At 42.0% G+C, this 18241-nt stretch overlaps 2 protein-coding genes and 1 long non-coding RNA gene across 8 annotated transcripts in view; 1 reads left to right on the top strand and 2 right to left on the bottom strand.

The window, feature by feature from the left end:
* LOC123968924 (homeodomain-interacting protein kinase 2-like) overlaps positions 1 to 8531 on the top strand; it is a 15547-nt gene extending 7016 nt beyond the window's left edge. Inside the window, exon 2 of the mRNA XM_046045962.1 lies at positions 8510 to 8531. The gene's annotated coding sequence lies outside the window, so the exon portion shown is untranslated. The remainder of the gene's footprint in view (positions 1 to 8509) is intronic.
* The window catches only part of LOC123968625, a 99537-nt gene that overhangs the window by 1392 nt on the left and 79904 nt on the right, over positions 1 to 18241 (bottom strand). The window lies entirely within an intron of this gene.
* LOC123968925 overlaps positions 2248 to 18241 on the bottom strand; it is a 29234-nt gene continuing 13240 nt past the window's right edge. For 3 of the 6 annotated variants that reach the window (XR_006824575.1, XR_006824576.1, XR_006824574.1), the window contains 4 exons: positions 17104 to 17210; positions 16259 to 16346; positions 13819 to 13898; positions 2248 to 2625 (listed from right to left, as the gene is read on the bottom strand). This is a non-coding gene — a long non-coding RNA (uncharacterized LOC123968925). The remainder of the gene's footprint in view (positions 2626 to 13818; positions 13899 to 16258; positions 16347 to 17103; positions 17211 to 18241) is intronic. The other 3 variants (XR_006824577.1, XR_006824579.1, XR_006824578.1) reach the window with 1 other exon arrangement.

Genomic DNA, 18241 nt, shown 5'->3' on the forward strand with positions numbered 1-18241 from the left:
ATGTCGGCTGAAGAAAAGCTAATGTAAGAGTTATTTCCGTCAAAAACAACCTGGACAGCTGCAAACATCCACACGCCTGTGTTTTTCTGGCTATTTTTCTGGCTCTGACGCAGGAAGATATCTCATTCTTAATCTTGCCTTTCACTAGCAAGGACCACACAATCAACAGGTACGATTAAATGATTTATTGATGATCGAAACAGAAAGAAGTACGAGGCTTGCGGTTGCCGAAGAGACATTCAGAAGCGTTGTGGGGAAGCTACGATAGGGAAATCCGCCGTAGCACCCGGGCACGATGGACCCGCTTATAAACCCATGGAGAAGAAGGAGAAGATCAGGAGGCAGGACAGAGAAAAGGGAGGGAGGGAGGGAGGGCAAAGGGGAGGAGTTAGGAAATGCTGCCGATTACGTGGTTGATGTGTGGTCCCGCTCCTGAAACTCTGCTAATTAGCACCACACAAAACTAGGATTCATCATCTGCGGAGCATGACAAATCTGACCAAACGCTGACAAAATATGTTCAGAGACGGCTCTGCAGCTGTCTGAACCTCAAAAACTTAAACTATGAACTTAAGAAATACATTTAAATACCAAAAAGTGTAAGAAAATCACAAATGAAGACAACAAATCCATTGAACAAGTTTTTTTACAAATGATCAGGTACAATGTGAGAAAAGTACTGTAGCTGACTTGTGTTGCATTCACTGTCTGTGTAACTTCACTTCAGCAGCGTTCACTGTCTGCACCGTGACCCGTCAACCTCACTGTGTAATGAAATCTCTCCCCGCTGCCGTCATGTAAACGTGATACATCAAGTGGTATTGCATGTCTGCGACTGGAGAACCGATGCACGAGGAGCTTCTTCTTTAGGGGTCGGATGTGTTTTGTGTCAGATTTAACTTTTTATGGACCTTTTCCAAAACACACAACTGAGTTTTACAATGACATCACTGTTTTAGCAACCAGCTGCCATAAGTCTTATTTTATTTTTTTTTTAAACCCAAAAGGTGGCTCTCTTAGGTAAAAAAGCAAGATGTCATTATTCACGGCAACACGCTGGCTGGCAACCTTCTGACAGTCATCACACCTCTCATTATATCTATTCAGTCGGAAAAAAGGGAGAAAACGAGCGCATTTCTCTCCTCCATCGCTCCACAACACGATTCTCCAGCCTTCTATTAACTGTCAGAGTGCTCCAGCTCTCCTCCTCCTCAGTTTGCTGATAATCCCTCCAACATGAGAATAAATAATTCACCGCTGTCGGCTCACAGCCACGTCACAGTAGCTTTTTGTGTTTTCTCCTCCCTGGATTTTAAAGTTTACATGCTTGATTTATGGCGCTGACTGAGGGCCGCGACCTTTCAACTTCTCTTTTTATTTATTTTTTTTCAAACACTGCATGCCATTTCAGGAAGATGTTGGTGTCCCGCCGCAGTGAGATATAGTCCCTGCAGGCTGCTCTGCCAGCGGATGAAATGTCAGTCTGTGGTGCTTCCCCTCCTCTGTTCTGTGATAATCCCTTTAACATGAGAACATTTGCCATGTAAGTCCGGCCTGCCTGCCTGCCCACCCACCACCACCCCCCTAAATGAACTAATGGCCGCCTGTCTCGGATGCCTCAGCTCTGACAGATTGGTTGGCTGGACCGCCGTGTCCTCGCAAGACCTCTGGCAGGCTGCGTTCACACAGACGAGCTTCCTGATCAAATCTCTGCACATACAAATACCCAGACAACTTCTTACATGTTACATTACGGTACAACACACAACAAAATCTGCAGGACCGACCCTACTCGGCCTCCGATTGGCTCAGCAAGCTTTTTACACTACATCACATTCACTCCATTCACACACTGAGGCAGAGGCACTAGAAACAGAAATACACATTCACCCACCAATGGCATCAAGAGCAATTTGGCCTGATGAATCCCCAAACAACACACGTCAGTATCAGAAGATGCCACTTTTCATATTTGTCCTCCCGAGTCTCACAAAGACCAACCAAATTGGTTATTTCACTTTCCGTTGTTATCTCGTGTTGTCCTGGCGACAAAAGATAATTGAAGAGATAATTGAAGTTTTTATTGGCTCGTTTAACTACTGTATTTGTCTCGGCTGTATTTATAAATGGGATGCGCTTAATTGCAGTTCCATGTTAACTGCTGAATCGGCTCGACGTTGCTCTTTGTCTCTTGCAAACACAGATTAACAACATGTAGCTCCTCCCACTCACAAACATTTGCTTTAATCACCATTAAAATTTTATTAGATGGCTGCAATGCATGTTCTGTAGGTACATTTTCATTCATGTTTAAAAACAGGATTTACTTTGTGCACAAAAATCTTCAGCTGCAGTGTGAACAGAGCCACGGCTAAAAAGGTTAAAGTGAGGACTCCTCATATGTGACAAGGAAGGAAAGTCTGCAGAAGTGATCTCTTTATCTCCACTAACACAGTAGATGTGTGACGCGGTGGAAACCCGGCCTGTGTGTGGCGGGTCTTCCCAGGATACCAGGCAGTCAGCTGAATGTACACACTGGCTCACGCAGTCCAATGCTCTCACGTTTGAGCGGGCAAACACACGCCTGGCCGGCACGTGTGCTCTCGCAGTGGCTATATGACCGTCCTGAAAACAATAAAACAAATAAATAACCTCAGCCGGTGAGTCACCTGGTCAGAGGAGACTTATATATACACACACACACCCCCCCGTCACTCCTGCTTGTCCACAGGCTCTAAAAACCATCCGCTCACCACCTCGGCCTTTCAGGTCAGTGCATCAGTAAACACACCACCCACACGAACACGTATGCGTGAATGCAGGCGGAGAGCCACACATGAGCGCACAAACATACTCTGATCCTTCGCTAAGAAAAATACCGTCCCTGAACACGAGCGAGCGAGCGAGCGAGCGGCCGGCTGGGTGTCCTCAGGTGACCCCACATATGCTGCTTCTACACCACAGCTTTAAATAGAAACGTGTTCAGACTGACTCCTTCATCACGGACCGCTTGATTCAATGAACAAACTACATGCGGTATCTTTCCACAAAATTGTAATTCACAGTGCTTTACATACCGTAGGTATGAGAAGCCGCCAAAATTACTGATTCGCACATACGTACTGTCATGCACATACATACTAACTTGAACATACTGTCATTTTGAAGTATGTACGCATGCGCAAGGTGAGTATGTGTATATGCGCCAAGGGAGTCTATAGGTATGCACAAGGTTAAGTATGAATACATGTTCGAGGGTTGGGAAGGTGGGATCCGTAGTGATTAATGCCCTTTCCTTTGGTGTGGGAGACCCGGGATCGATCCCCACTCATCGCATCTGTCATTGCAGCAGTTCTAGGGATTATGAAAGCCTTCTTTTAATTTTTGGGGGAGGGGGGGGTAAAAATGACTACCAAATTACTAAATGTACATGCAATTCTCCGCATTCCCAGTCGTGACATATATTCCCACTCTAACTCGTACATACATAGGTCTGAAAGACATTTAGTAAAGATGTAAAAGAAAAAAAAAATTTATAAAAAAGGATTGGAAAAAAACTGAATAAAAGATTAACAATATGCTAAAATAGAAGAGAAATCAGCAGCAGCTAGAGCGCAAGATATAAATGAATTGTCTCATGTAAACTAGTGTTTGAAGCCTGGAAATCCCTGGAAGATGAGTGGAATGACTTTTAAATTTACCTTTAACAGTCAGTCAGTCACCCATATTTAGTGCAACTTTAAAGAAGTCATATTCTGCTTTTTGGCTTGTTCCCTCTCCTTTATTGAGTTATAAACCTTTTTTGGTGCATGTAACAGGTTTGCAAAGTGAAAAAGCCCAAAGTCCAGCCCAAAGGGAGTTCCCATCTCCCACAGAAAACTCTGAACTGAAAACAGCTCGTTTGTAGTCCAGCCGCTTCCCTTTCATCCCTGTGACGACACAGCAAAATGTACTCTCGCTCCAGTCCATGTTGCTAAGCTGGTCGGCAACATGTACAGCTGAACTGAAGCCGTGTTTATCGGCTTCTCATGACCCACCCTACTCTGCTTCTGATTGGCTAGTAGTCCTTAACTAGGAACTGCACATGTGCAACTCCCAACAGAGATCTTGTAAATGCAAGATGTATCACTCCATAGCTAAAATGAATTGTTCAACACAGAGGGTGAAAAGATTTTAACCTGAAAATGAGCATAATATCCATCCATCATCAACCTTATCCTGCGTACAGGGTCGCGGGGGGACTGGAGCCAATCCAAGCTGACATCGGGCGAAAGGCGGGGTACACCCTGGACAGGTCGCCAGTCCATCGCAGGGCTGAGCATAATATGACCTCTTTAAAATATATTTTAGATTGATGCTCGACTGAAGGTAAAGGTGTGTTTGGACAGATTGCAAAGTGCATTTGCAAACAATGGAAATGTAAAATACACGAGTAGGCCAAGGTTATATTCATTTCTCGCCCCTCGCCTGGAATCATGGCAGCGAAAGTCAAAACAAAATAACTAATAAAAAATGCAAAACTATAATTAAAGCTGCAAGCAGAATTGGGCGGGCCCTTACACTGACGCGCGTCGGGACGTGATGTGTCCACGGCGCAGAGGCCAGAGATGGGGAGACGCGCCCTGAATTATCCGAAGGACTTAAACGTAACTACCTGTGTCCTGTGGGTGGCGCTAGACATCACCCAGCTGCTGAGTGACGGGGGAGCTGTGGAGAGAGCTGGGGGCGGCGCCGGAGCTTCTGTACAAATAAAATAACCGGTGTCGGACAGCATTCTGCTCTGATCCGGACACGTTTACTGGCAGGAGCAGCTTAGAGATCCTTTTTTTTTTAATTAACTTTATTCTAATTTTTGGGATTAATTTATCTTCACTCGCGCTTCTCAACATGTCTGCAGCAGCGAGCTGTCGTTATTGTAGCCGTCAGTGGCGCCCAGAGCTTTGCGATACTGCTTCATATTTGTACAGAGACCGGACACAACAGGAAGTTGCTTGGAGAAAGCGTGGAAGTTGAACTACATTCAGAAAATGTGTCTGTTACTTGATTGAGCTAATGGTCGAGCTGAACGCCATTTAAAAAACGAGCATTTTAAAAGTTGTTTGCTTGTTGTCTTGCAGACAGACCTGACAAAGGATGAATTCAGACGTTTTACAAATTGGCATTGTGATGTAGTTATTTTGGCCTTATTTTGATCCGTTTATTGCATTTTAAATCACAGCAAAATGTTTATTTTGGGTTTTGGGTCCAGCGGTCAAACTCACAACGGGAGACGAAAGTTCACTTGCCGTTGTATGTGAACACACCATTAGCTGCAGGCGATGCAAATGGAGGTGAAGACACATCAAGTAAAAACAGTTCACACATATCCTGCAGCTTTATAAATTCATAAACATACAGATTTTAAGAGAAACAGAATTAGCTTTTGTAAAATGTATTGGCACTACGCAACCCTAATGATACCAAGGATTTGGACTTGCTTAGCCGAGTCAAACATAAAATGCTTATTTTCATTAACCCAATTTCTCAAACCAAGTGTTTAAAGTCTTACCAGATTATAATTATACAGACTAATAAAAAACTGTTTAAATCAGAAAGTAAAAAGGTCTTTAGCACATTTAGAAGGACAGCAGAGATCTGAATCTGGTCGTTACCTCGTAGGTTATTTTTTGATAACTGCACGGCTTATTGTACAATATAGCTGAAATAACTGTTTATTACGGCCTTTGTTCTAGAAAAAGGAAAACTTTTTGCTCGTTTCAGACGCTAATAGGCGTAGATATGGTTTCAGTCTCGACTTCCTGCTTCCCGTCGGTCATCTAAATTCATAAAGCGTAGAAGCTGACATATCTGTTCGGCCTTCACCGGATCACGGTTTAATTTCTGCAGCCGAGGACGACGGCGATAACCTCTCCCCCGTTCTGTATATACACTAACACACACACGTCTGACCTGAATATAGGACGGCGTGTAAAGGCCCGAAACACTTGGAGAAACAGTGTCTCCTCTTTTAGTATTCTTTTTATTTCTCGTCTCGCTTCATCGCTTCTCCCTCTGCTCAGTTTTCTCTCTCCATCCTCTCGTCTACCCTCTCTCCTTTTTCATCACTTGCTCTTTTACACCCTCCAACTCTTCCCTCCCTTCTTATAACCTGATCTCTCTCTCTCTCTCTCTCTGCCCTCATTCTCAAACCTTTCATTTCAGCTCACTGGCTCTCTTTTTTTTTCCCTGCCGTGACACACAGATTTTTATACTTTACCCAAAACAGGAAAAGTGACAATTAGTTTTCTTTGCTTTCATTCTCCCTGAAAAAAAATTAACATGTTGGTTACTTCTCCCTTAAACAATACAAGCATCAGATGTTCACTCCTTCCACACGCTTTCTTTTCACAGTTAAAGCAAAAAGTCGTCTTCCTCTTTTATAACATAAAGCGATGTGGTTACACTGATCAGACGTAGACGCAAGAAAGGCATCAGCTATGACTGAAAATGAAATTGTGTGTGCTGTTAACGGCAAGCTGAAGCTAAAGATTTTACTATGTAGAAACCTGTTAAAACATTGAGCAATTTAAGTCAGTTTTCTTGGTCAGTTTTTCAATTAATGAAAATAAAAATATATAGAAAACCATGGAATTAAAGCTGTGAGTCAGGCTGTATTCCCCTAAACTGCTTTACTTTAAATGTACTCTTAAGTGTTTTCTGCAGCTGTATTATTCTTGGAAAAGCCTGACTGCGACATCTGTGTTTTGAATTGTACGTGTTAATGATTTAAACATGTTAAAATTATACACAACACCTTCTCAGGTGAGAAAAACGTCTGCTGATTTTACAGCAGAAGAAAAAATGCTGTGCTTTGACACACTGGGAGTTTTTTGAGGAACTCTGAAGAAGAGTTTTCCTGACAAAGTGAGTCTTTTTTTTTGCTTTTGTCTCTGTTCATTGTGACTTTCCCCCTCTTACACAATACGGCCAGAAGTATGTGGACACGTTTATCAGGGTCTCGGCCTGTTTCAAGGTTCGGACAAGGCTCTATAGTTCCGATGAAGGGAAACTTTAGCTTAACAGCATGCAATGAAACTTTAGACCAGAGGTTCCCAACCTGGGGGAGGAAACAGAGAGTTCACCAGATACTTCTTAAACACAAAATGATAGCCACACTAGCGGTGTTGGTTGGTCAGTCCACCAGTTATCCAGACTGAAATATGACATTTTGTACAGACACATGTTCTCCAGAGGATAAACCCTAACGATGATACCAACTTTAGCACCACCCCTGGTGATCCTCTTAACTTTTCGTTGAGTGTGTGTCCAATGCTAAAAACCTGCACAACAACCAACATCACATCAGCCTCAGCTTTACTTTGTGTTTAGTGCTAATTAGCCAATGTTAGCATGCTAACACCCTAAACTATGAAATCTTAATTGCTGACAACTTACAGTATGTCCACACTAAGGCCATAAGCATTGACAAAAAGGTTGAGCGCCATTGTTTCAAAGCCAGCTCCATAAAGAAATGGTTTTCTCAGTTTGTTGTGGGAGAACCACATCCAGCACTTTTGGGATGAACCGGAATGTCGACTGTGAGCCAGACCTGATCACAAACATCAGTGTTGGACCTCACTGATGTTCTGGTGTCTGAATGGGAACAACTTCCCGCCGCAGGTTCAACATCTGGTGGAAAGACTGAAACCAGAAGAGTGGAAGCTGTTCCAGCAGCACATTAATGACCACAGCGTCGCAAGTCTCATGGGTGCAATGTTCGGAGTCCACGTACTTTTGGCCATCTTCCCTTTCTCTGCGTCTTCAGCTCTCTCCCTTCCTTTGTCTCCTTTTGTCCTGACGGGCACTAATTATCTCAAATGCTCTCAATCCATCCTCAATTTTTATCCCCCTCCCTCTCTTTTATTTTTTCCAAGTTTTCTTTCCACTTCCGTCTCTGACACGATGTCTCTCACGTATTCTTCAGTTTTCTCCTCCCTCCCTCCCTCCTTCCTTCTGTCGTTCGGCTTCTCCATCTCTGTGAAAGGAGGTCCGTTACACAATTGTATCGAGGCTATTGAGGTCTTGGGTACACAAAAGACTGCATTCAAACCTCTGTGCTGTTTTTCAGGAACCGGGCTCGGCGCAGAATCGCACTTACCATCTGCTGTGCGTGCATACGTGTGTGTGTGTATATAGCGTGGCCTTTCTCACCTGAATACAAATCCCATTTAAAATCAACAGTGAACCGAAATCCGACGGGGTCAAAACCTTTTGAAACAATCGTGAGAGAAGAACTGTTCACAAAAAAAAAAGAAAAAAATGGTACACAGCTGGGAAATTGCCGTATAGTTCGCCTTTAAGTGATGTTCACACACACACACTTCAACCCTGAATTTACATGTGCGAGTGCATTGTGTTCATCAACGCTTCACCTTGATCTTACACAAATCTTGTTTCTAACCCCAGAACCCAAAAATAAAATGTTTCCTCAAGCTGCTAGACCTCACAGATCGAGTAAAACCTCTTCGTGCACACACACACACACACACAGAGCCATGTGGGTCTATTTGGGTCAGAGCAGAAATGAAAGTGTTGTCGCAGGAACACACAGTTACACCAACACAGACTCCCTCTCAGCGCTGCTCTTAGTGTGTGTGTGTGCATATACTGAATTCATATATATGTATATATGTGTGTGTATAGATGTGTATCCGAGTGTGTGTTCGTGCTCCTGTCAGCTCCGCTCCTCTTGTCAGGCCACGTTTGGACAAGTGCGTCAGCGTTTCCCTCCTTTCTTGCTGTCATGTTTATTCTCGGCTGTATACCTTTATGTTTTGGCGTCGTATTAACCTATATTAACACCGTGAAGCGGCGTACAGAAACCGCCTGACTCCTGCACATCAAAGACGCCGCAGCCGTTTGAGTCTGTCACATCTAACTAGACTAACGTGTTTTCCTTTACATTCCCTGCGCGCCGACGGGTCGCCGGAGCAAGATGCAAACTCCCCTGTGTAATGTCTCAGAGTTTGAAGAGTGATTCTCGCGGCGCAGCCTGCATTAGGAAGCAGATCCGTGTGCAGTGATGTTATATACTGTTCTAACCTCACAGGGCAGCAGATTGGCGCGGTTCAACATGGCTAGACAAACACACACCCGTCTGCATACGTAAATATTTATTCTTTTGAGTTTCTGACTTTGAAAAAATACTTTTTCAGCCCAAATTCTGTTCTGGAAAAACAGATGCTCCTTGTGCACTGAAGTGTTTGACACTCTGCTTTGCCCATTTGGACCACAACAGATCTGAGCTTCAAAGTCTAAAATGTTATTTATACTTCTGTCAGTGATTCGGTCAGTGATGTTAACTTTGACCTATGATTCAGTCACTTACAGAATCATATCTATCTCTATATATCAGTTTCAGTCGTTTGATTGTCAGAAATGTCTATTCAGTGAAGTTGATAAAGCTGATTCTGATTAGTTACGTCACGATACCAGAAATGTAATAGTCGACACAGATACCAGTGAAATTCCACAATTCGATACCACGGGAGAAAAAAAAAAAACAATAAATCCAATGTGCTTGAACATACATTCGTTCTTTTTCTCCCCATCTCTGGCCTCTGCGCCGTGGACACATCACGTCCCGACGCGCGTCAGTGTAAGGGCCCGCCCAATTCTGCTTGCAGCTTTAATTATAGTTTTGCATTTTTTATTAGTTATTTTGTTTTGACTTTCGCTGCCATGATTCCAGGCGAGGGGCGAGAAATGAATATAACCTTGGCCTACTCGTGTATTTTACATTTCCATTGTTTGCAAATGCATTTTGCACGTCATGAGAACCAATACTTCGGTAAACCATGTAGGTACTCGTTTTTCTACAGTACCGTAGGTACCGGTGATACTATCTTTTAAGCTTTGGCAATATTGTTTTGAACTGAACTAAAACGTGGAAGATGTTCGACAAGTGCAGCTGCGGCATCAGCGCCGCCTCGACTTGTCGAAAAGAGAAACGGTAAGCGTTGTGTCTGGAACCTGTGGTGAAGTTAGTTTAATATCGTCTGATACCTTCAATAGCTCCGTGTAAAAGCCTCGGTTTCTCACAGTTTTATGTCTGAGAGCTAATGCAGGCAGACGTTTCACAGTTTTGATCTACTCGAGGTGCAAAGAACTAAATGTCTGTCCAAGCCGCCTGGCACGTTAAGGGGCGGTTAGGGTTTAGGTCTTAAAAGTGCAACACCTTCCATTTCAATATTCAGTAACTTTAGTTTATCAAAATAGAAATCTCTCTTTGTAATGTTCAAATGTTTTTTTATTAAGAACTAATGTATGTTCAAGCACATTGGCACATTTATTGTTTTTTTTTTTCCTCCCGTGGTATCGAATTGTGGAATTTCACTGGTATCTGTATCGACTATTACATTTCTGGTATCGTGACGTCACTAATCAGAATCAGCTTTATTGCCAAGTTCCCCGTTTACACACACACAAGGAACTTGCTTTGGTGTTTTGGTGCTTAATAATGAACATAGTAAATCAATGCAAAGACGTCAGTGGACGTAAACAGATATCCATATTTATACATTTCTACATGTATTTATATCATCAAAGTCCTCGTTCGTGTAAAATACTTCCTGGCGATAAAGCTCTTTCTGATTCTGATTGTTGAATTGAGGGGGAAGACATTCACTCAAGTACTGTACTTCAGTACAAAGTAACTGTACAATGAGTGTTTTTATTTTATGCGACTTTTTACTACATTTCAGAAGAAAAATACTAATATGTTCATTTGACAACTTAAGTTATTAAATACTCTGCAGATTCAGATGGATAATATAAAATATAATTCAACTAATACCTTCTGATATAAAGTAGTTAAATTAGCTCCATCACTTATAACAATAATTGAATCAATTACTTTTAACAAAAACAGGTCCGGAGCCCAGCGAGGGCCCCAAAGTCCCCAAACCCACAACTGAAAACATGTTGACAATTTAAACGCTCTAAACTGCACTTCCTTCCAGCCGAGTGTTAACAGCGTCCCTCTCTTCACACTGACTGGCTGCAAGTAGACAATTTCAAATCCTTGCACCAAAATTTGTTTCATGGAAAACGGGACCCAAATAATTTGAAGGAGACACTTCAGCTCTGAACAAAGTATTTAAAAAAAACAATAAAAAAAATAAAATAAAAAAAAGGTGCAGGTGCATTCAAAGAGCCTCCCATGTACAGAGTTTTAAAAGGAAAAACAGAAAACACTCCTGTAACAAAACAAAATAATCTTGAAGTGTTCCACCATAAAGGCTCGATGCCGTGTGGTCAGGGCCTTTTCAGGGTTTTATAGAAACTTTCTCCTGAAAGCTGATAAATGAAAACCATTTGTCTGTGCATTGAAAGTTAATTTTTTTATTTTGTCTGTATTTATTTTAATCTTGATGATCTGCTTTGTGCGTCTTATGCACCTTTCATATTTTATATTTGCACCTTTCCGCACGGCTCAGGAGGACCAAGTTCTATCTCATCTCATGTGATAAAACACAATATCTTGGAGTGTTTTGAAGACGTCTCCTTGCACTTTGGAGATCTGTGATTTTCCACTATTTTCTCACATTTTGGAGACCAAATCAAACGATAATCTAATCGTCAGATAAATTGATAACGAAACATATTGTGCAGGCCTGGAGTCGACGCTTATAAATCTGTCGTCTAAACAATACGTTTATTACATTACATTGTCGACGTGTTTCTGTTTTTTTCTGACTGCATCTGCTTTTAAACCCAAAAAAAGGCAAAATGACAAAAACTGTATCATAATGATTTTACAGGACATAAGTCGTGCCATTGATCTCCAACAAGAGACAGCCACATAAAACAAACCATAGAAGAAGAAGAGCATTTTCAAAGGGTGTTTGATCAGAGCAGAAGACATTTAACCAAATCCCCAAATATAGAGAAGTGACTGCTGCAGTATGGGACAGATAATCCTGTAAAACCTCTAAAATCAGCGAGTTCAGCACGCAGCAGAGTAAATATGTGTGTTTTCCTTTTTTTTGTGTGTGTTTCTGACACCTTCTGCAGCACCGCAGCCTGTCAGATGTCTCGTCTTCAGACGCTCTGACAGATTGGGATGTTAAGACTGTGATTTCAGCCCGGTTACGTCAACCCCCTCCCCACCCCCATGCTCTGCACCAGCCGAAAAAAAAAAAATCAGCCATTTAAGATGTTGTCAAAGGAAATTATTGCGTGTCCTCGAAGCGTTGAGGATATCTTCCCCTCCTCCTCCTCCTCCTCCTCCCTCCCCCGCCGGCTCACCTGGGGAGGAGCTGAGGGAGCTACAGGAAGAGGTCAGATGATGTTTCTCAGTTCACGTTACTGTACTTTCAAATCAATTCACATTTGTCTCAAGAAGAGAACTGACAGAAAAACGTGTCTGTCTATTCCTGGAAACCTGCTATAAAAGCTGTGTGATGTTGTTTTAAATTACTTCGACACGGCAGGTTCGAGGTCAGGCGGATTCGTCAGCGCTGATTCGGACCTTTTCACACACACGGCGGCACAATTTGTCGTCATTTTGATGGGAGGCGAGAAACTGAGTTGTTTTTTTTTTCCCTTTTTTCCTACTCTGACAAGAATACAAGTGTATGGTTTAATCACTCTTTACTTCTCATTCCTTTAGATCGTTTGGGATTTATTTGGTGTGAAGAGACTGAAATAAGAATTCACCAGCAGGGCTGTCGCTTTACTGGAGGAATAGAATACTGGAGGTCATAAATCTGAGCAGCCCTCAGCCCACAGATCATGTTGAGCAGAGATAAAAACTGTTTTTCTCTGTTTCATTTATTCATCTGTTGTGTTATATATTTTTCTATACTACAGTGTTAGACGTGTGGCCCCCTCCTTAGATGAAATTCAGATACCTGTGCACCATCAAAAGTTCGCCGAAGCAGCCATTAGCTGCTCCTCTTTGTAATGTGCTAATTTTTGGATGTTTATTCACAATGGATATTGGAGACAGTAACATCCTCCCTATGCATTATATTTGCATGTTCAGATTGGATTGAGTGTGATTTTTGATGCAAAGTGAGACAATCAGGCGCCATCGTTTTTAAAAATACCGTCCTCTTTACGCTCCTGTCCCACAAGTCGCCAATCACTGCACCTCCTTAAATGCCCCTATATCGCAGCACGTCCACCCTATGTCTACACCGCAAGCGAGTCAAATATTTAGTTCCTCTCTCGTAACAGATACGCTCTCATTTTATCCTACGCAGCTGTCGGCACCCGCTCGGTGCAGGTTGCGTCTCACGGACGTAACGTGAAGTATTCATTTACACTTCTCTGGAGACACCCAACACATTAATCGTGTTTTCACCTCGTCATTTCATACGTTATTATAAAAATATAGATTATAGCCGTTTTAAAGCATTCGACTGTGTACATTTAGTTGGTCTCTGCAATCTGTGTTGATGCTTGTAAATTGTGATATTTTGGTTGTATTATTCAAATAATTATTCTTTAATTCTTTGTGGGTGGTGATGGCGCAATGGTGTGAGAGACCCTGGTTCAATCCACCATTGTGTCCCTGAGCAAGACACTTAACCCTAGTTGCTCCAGAGGCGTGCGACCTCTGACATAAATAGCAATTGTAAGTCGCTTTGGATAAAAGCGTCAGCTAGATGAATAAATGTAATTTATGTCATGAATCTTTTGTCACGTTGCTCTTATCAGTGTTGATCATTTTTATTTTTTTACAGGCTTACAGACACAAACCCAGCTCTGCAGTGTAGGCTCTTTTTCCAGTCGCTGTGAATTCATTTAGTTCCTTTAACAAAACTATCTTACCTCCAGGTCCACTCGTAGCTTTTTCACCTCGTCAGTGGACGGGATTTGCTGAGTTATGGAGAAATTGTCTCCTCCTTCATCTGCGCATAAAAAACAGTGACATGTGGTTGAAAGCTCTGGAAAAGGCTAATAAATGGACCTTTACCAATATTTTCAAAAGGTCAAGAATTAACTTTCACACTCAAATGATTTGCAGCCACTACAGTGGAAGCTGACGGAGACGATCAGTTTCTAAAAAACTTAAATCCACATATCAGACATTTTGTTGTTTGTCCCATTTTGTCTCTTTGATAAATGTCAGCAGAGAATATCTAAAACTCCACGTCGTAAGCTTTTATACTTGTACGTTGGTGTCTGCAGTTACAGCGCTGGTTGGCGGTGGGGTTTCTGTGTTCCTTGAGTTTCTTCTTCTTCGTTGGTGTAGGCTTCTACAAACAATGGCGACTGAAACTGAGCGGATTATGTTGGAGCTCATCGATGTTGAACAGTTATTTTGTGAAATTAATAAAACACAAAACGACAGAAGGCGTCAGGAGGAGATGGTATGGATGACGCCTGAACCGGTTCAGGCAGAAAAAGAAATACAAGCCACAAATGCGTAGGAGGAACTGGTGCTACCAAGCCGACCAATCACAGTTCTAGCGGTTTGCATGGGCGCAACGTGTGGTTAAATTTTTGGTGAGGCTGCGTGGCTACAGTGTAGAGTCGACACAGAAGTATAAATCAGCCCTAAATCCACCTTCACTTTTGGTTCAAGTGATTTTCCACCTCCATCCTAACCCTACAAAAATAACACCAAATGACCGTGAAAAACAGTATCCGGATCTTCTTTACAAAAGCGGAGGTCGTGCACTATCTACGCTGGCAGTCGTTTGAAATTTTCACGGTGAAAAACGACAATTGAAATGGATCTTATTGCACTTTAAAGACGGCCCCTAACTCCTCGCCTATAGTGACAGGCACATTGGACAGATATTTGGTTCAGCTGCATCTTTGGTGATTTTGAGGTGATCAAAACTGAAGCATCTGCCTTACCCATCTCTCCAACATATCATAAACTAGGACAAAATGAGGCTTTGACCTTGAGCTATAAAAAGGTAACAGCCGTGAAAACCGTCAAATGTAAAACATTAAACTACCTTCACCCCGGTTTCCATACACGACGAGTCTCGAGGTTGAACGGTCGCTGTAGATGCCATCTTCCACGTGTTGGTTACCCCGTTATTTACGGTACTGACGACTACAGACATGTTTTCAGAATGGACTTGGGACCCAAGTATCGGTTCTCGTGACGTCCCTAATTGCCGCTGTAAAGGTTTTTAAGTCAATCTTCATCACACACTTTATTTTTAAGAGCACATGTTACCAAAACTGGTCACCTCCATAGTATTTAGAGAGTTTCTTGATCCGATAACAGAATTAGAAAAATGCATTTTGTAGGATGGGAGAATAAGTAGAAGAACGTTGTTCGTGTCCCGTGTGAAACAAAAAGTCAATATTAAACATTTTTATTTAAGTTGCATAAGTCATGAATTGCGTTACGTAATTGCGTAAGTTATGCAAGTAACGTTACGTAGCTTACCCGTTAACTGATTTACGTAGTTTTTTTTTTTTTATCCAAACCATGATCTTTTCCTTAATCTAACAAAGTATATTTGTTGCCTAATCCTGACCAAATCACAACATTTCGCAACTTTAACAACGTTTCAAAATGGCGCATTTCACAAAGCTGGCATTTTATTTTGAAAGTCTAACCGGACGTTGCATATTTATTGTTACTAACTGTTGCTAACTTGACCGCGGAACCCTAAACGTCTGAAAGTGACGCCAAAGGGCCTTGACCAAGCATCGATGTGAGTGAAATGGAGACTGAACGGACCCAGTAGTAGACCGACTGATAACACGTCAATTGCTTCACCATATTGTAACCACATGGCATGATTGTTATGAGATGAAACAAGATTCGCTCCACATTTTGGCAAGTTTTATTATTTCTACCAGCGTCATGGCTGCACAAGGTGAAAGGCTGCACGAGTTAATTTAAAGCATGTGGCCAAGAATGGAAGGAGCCATCTTTAAATGGCCATAACTACCTCGTCACTCACATGAAATCTTGCACAGTTTCTCTCTTTATAAAACCCTTTTATATCCATGAATCTAAAAATTTCTGTCCAAACGCATTTTATTTTTACTGCTTTTATGCTATTAAACTAAGTGAGCGCCGCCGACGATGAAGAAGAAGCTGATGAAAGCAACAGAGAAAATAAAACTGTGGATGTTTGTCTTCTTGCACTCTATCATGGTGATATGTGGATGTTTAAAAACAATAAACAGAGAAAACTTCAGAGGGGGGAGAGTAAAAAAAAAAAAGACACTTGGGACACATCAAGAAATAAAAAACCCCACCCATGTAAGATGCTCTACTTTATTACTGTCTTACCACAGAAGAAGAGGGGCAGAGCGTCTGAACGCTCAGCAGGATAAACGGTCGGCTGCACCATCAGCAGCGCTCCTCACGAGTTTGATCCCTGACGGGGGACAAAACGTTATTACTGTGGTGGGTTATTTAATGTGTGGGGTTAATACACCAGTACAGCTAATACAACACATTAGAGGAGATTGATTAAACACTGGTTACTGTGAGCCCCTGAACACAGCTGTGATACCAAAGAGACTAAAATTAAAGATCAAGTTGACAGTTTTGTGAGTTAAATCTTTACTTTCTGGTATTCTTTATGAACGACGGACTGTTTGATTGTGATTTCAAAGAAACGTATATTCTCGCTCAGTTTTTTTAAAAAAAAAGAGACAGCTGATCAAAAAACACACACACTGAAGGATTCAAGCTGAAACACGCTCATGCTGATGAATCATGAAAAACATCTTCACTAACAACCGGTTCAGCAATCGATATTACCAAGTCTTTATCGCAGCTTTGACAATGATCTGATCAATACTGCATTACAGCTGAATCAGGTTAGCTGCTGGTGAAGCGACAACAAATACATGAAAATGCTGCAGACAGTAAAGAGAAAGAAAGTCTAGACAAAAAACAGATGTTAGGGTTTTTTTTAAAAGAGCAATTTTCTTTTTTTCTTACCGACCTTGACAGAAAGTTTCTACTCAAAACAACTTGGGGGACACAACCGGCATACAACGCAAGAAGAGAGGTAGTCTGCACACTGTAAATAGAGGGATGCTGTAAAGTTTTGCTTGGTGAAAACCGTGCGGGAAACTCAGTGTGAGGACTACATCTCTTTCTGCATCCACCCATCCATCTCTTACCGTCGGTCGAAACAGCAGCAGGCCCAGACGTCCATCTTCCCAGCATCAGCTGATGCTCCTGATGGATCTTGAGGTGCTTATAATCCCTTCAGAAGGTTCTGGCTCTGCTGAGAAAACAAACGCATTTCAGTCACTCAGTTGTTGATAAAGTCCGGAAAGACAGTCTTCTTATTTCCGACCAAGAAACAGCAGCGTAGCAACAAAATGCAAGGTTCTGCACTGGGAGTGTCTCGTCTGCGGTCGGTTCAGGTGCCAGTAAGATGGATGAAATACCATCGAGAAAGGTTGATGCGACACCAAATTCTGAGACCCAACAGGTTCTGTGACTTAATCGGGAAATTCAGCTTTTAGTAGTCTGTACCAATATCAGTAAAATTCCACAATTCAATACCAACTGCGATACCTTGGTAAAAAAACAAAACAATAAATCCCACGCACTTCAACATACACTCCTTTAATATAAACATTTGAACATCACAAAGAACAACTAACAGGTGTAAAAGTTGATGGGGTGTCTGAGACAGAATACATCGCTGCCTGCAGGATTTCACCATCGTAACCATTAACACAATTTTTACCAATACTGACTCAGTTCCTCGTTTACAAGACACAGCAGACGTGTGTGACACCAATGTCTCACATTTGCATCCTGACCCTATACAAAAATAACGTCAAATGACCGTGAAAAAGCAGGGGGGGGGGGGTCATGCAGTAACATGAAATGAAATCGTCAACTGACAAACACATACGCAGAGAATAGCAGAAAAACATGGAGGACGTCAGCAAACTCTCGTCAGACGACACAAATCACCGACATAAGCTGCTGCATCCAGGTTGATTGCAGGACTGAAAGAATCAAGGTAAGTTAAATATGCAGGAGGGACTGATGTCTTCATAAATAAGCAAGCTATTGAAATTAAAACCATGCATAATTAATCTATTAATTTTCTTAACTTTCTTCCTTACAAAGTCAAGTGTGAAATGTTTAAGGATGGTCACTATCTACACTGGCAGTGGTTTGAGATTTAACGGTTCTCGTGACGTCCCTAATTGCCGCTGTTGTTGTTTTAACACTGATATTCTGCAAATCCGTTTTAATATGCAAACAAAACTTTGTGGGTACAGTAAGGTAGCTGTT

This window comes from Micropterus dolomieu, linkage group LG03, assembly GCF_021292245.1.
Source record: "Micropterus dolomieu isolate WLL.071019.BEF.003 ecotype Adirondacks linkage group LG03, ASM2129224v1, whole genome shotgun sequence".
Lineage (NCBI taxonomy): Eukaryota > Metazoa > Chordata > Actinopteri > Centrarchiformes > Centrarchidae > Micropterus > Micropterus dolomieu.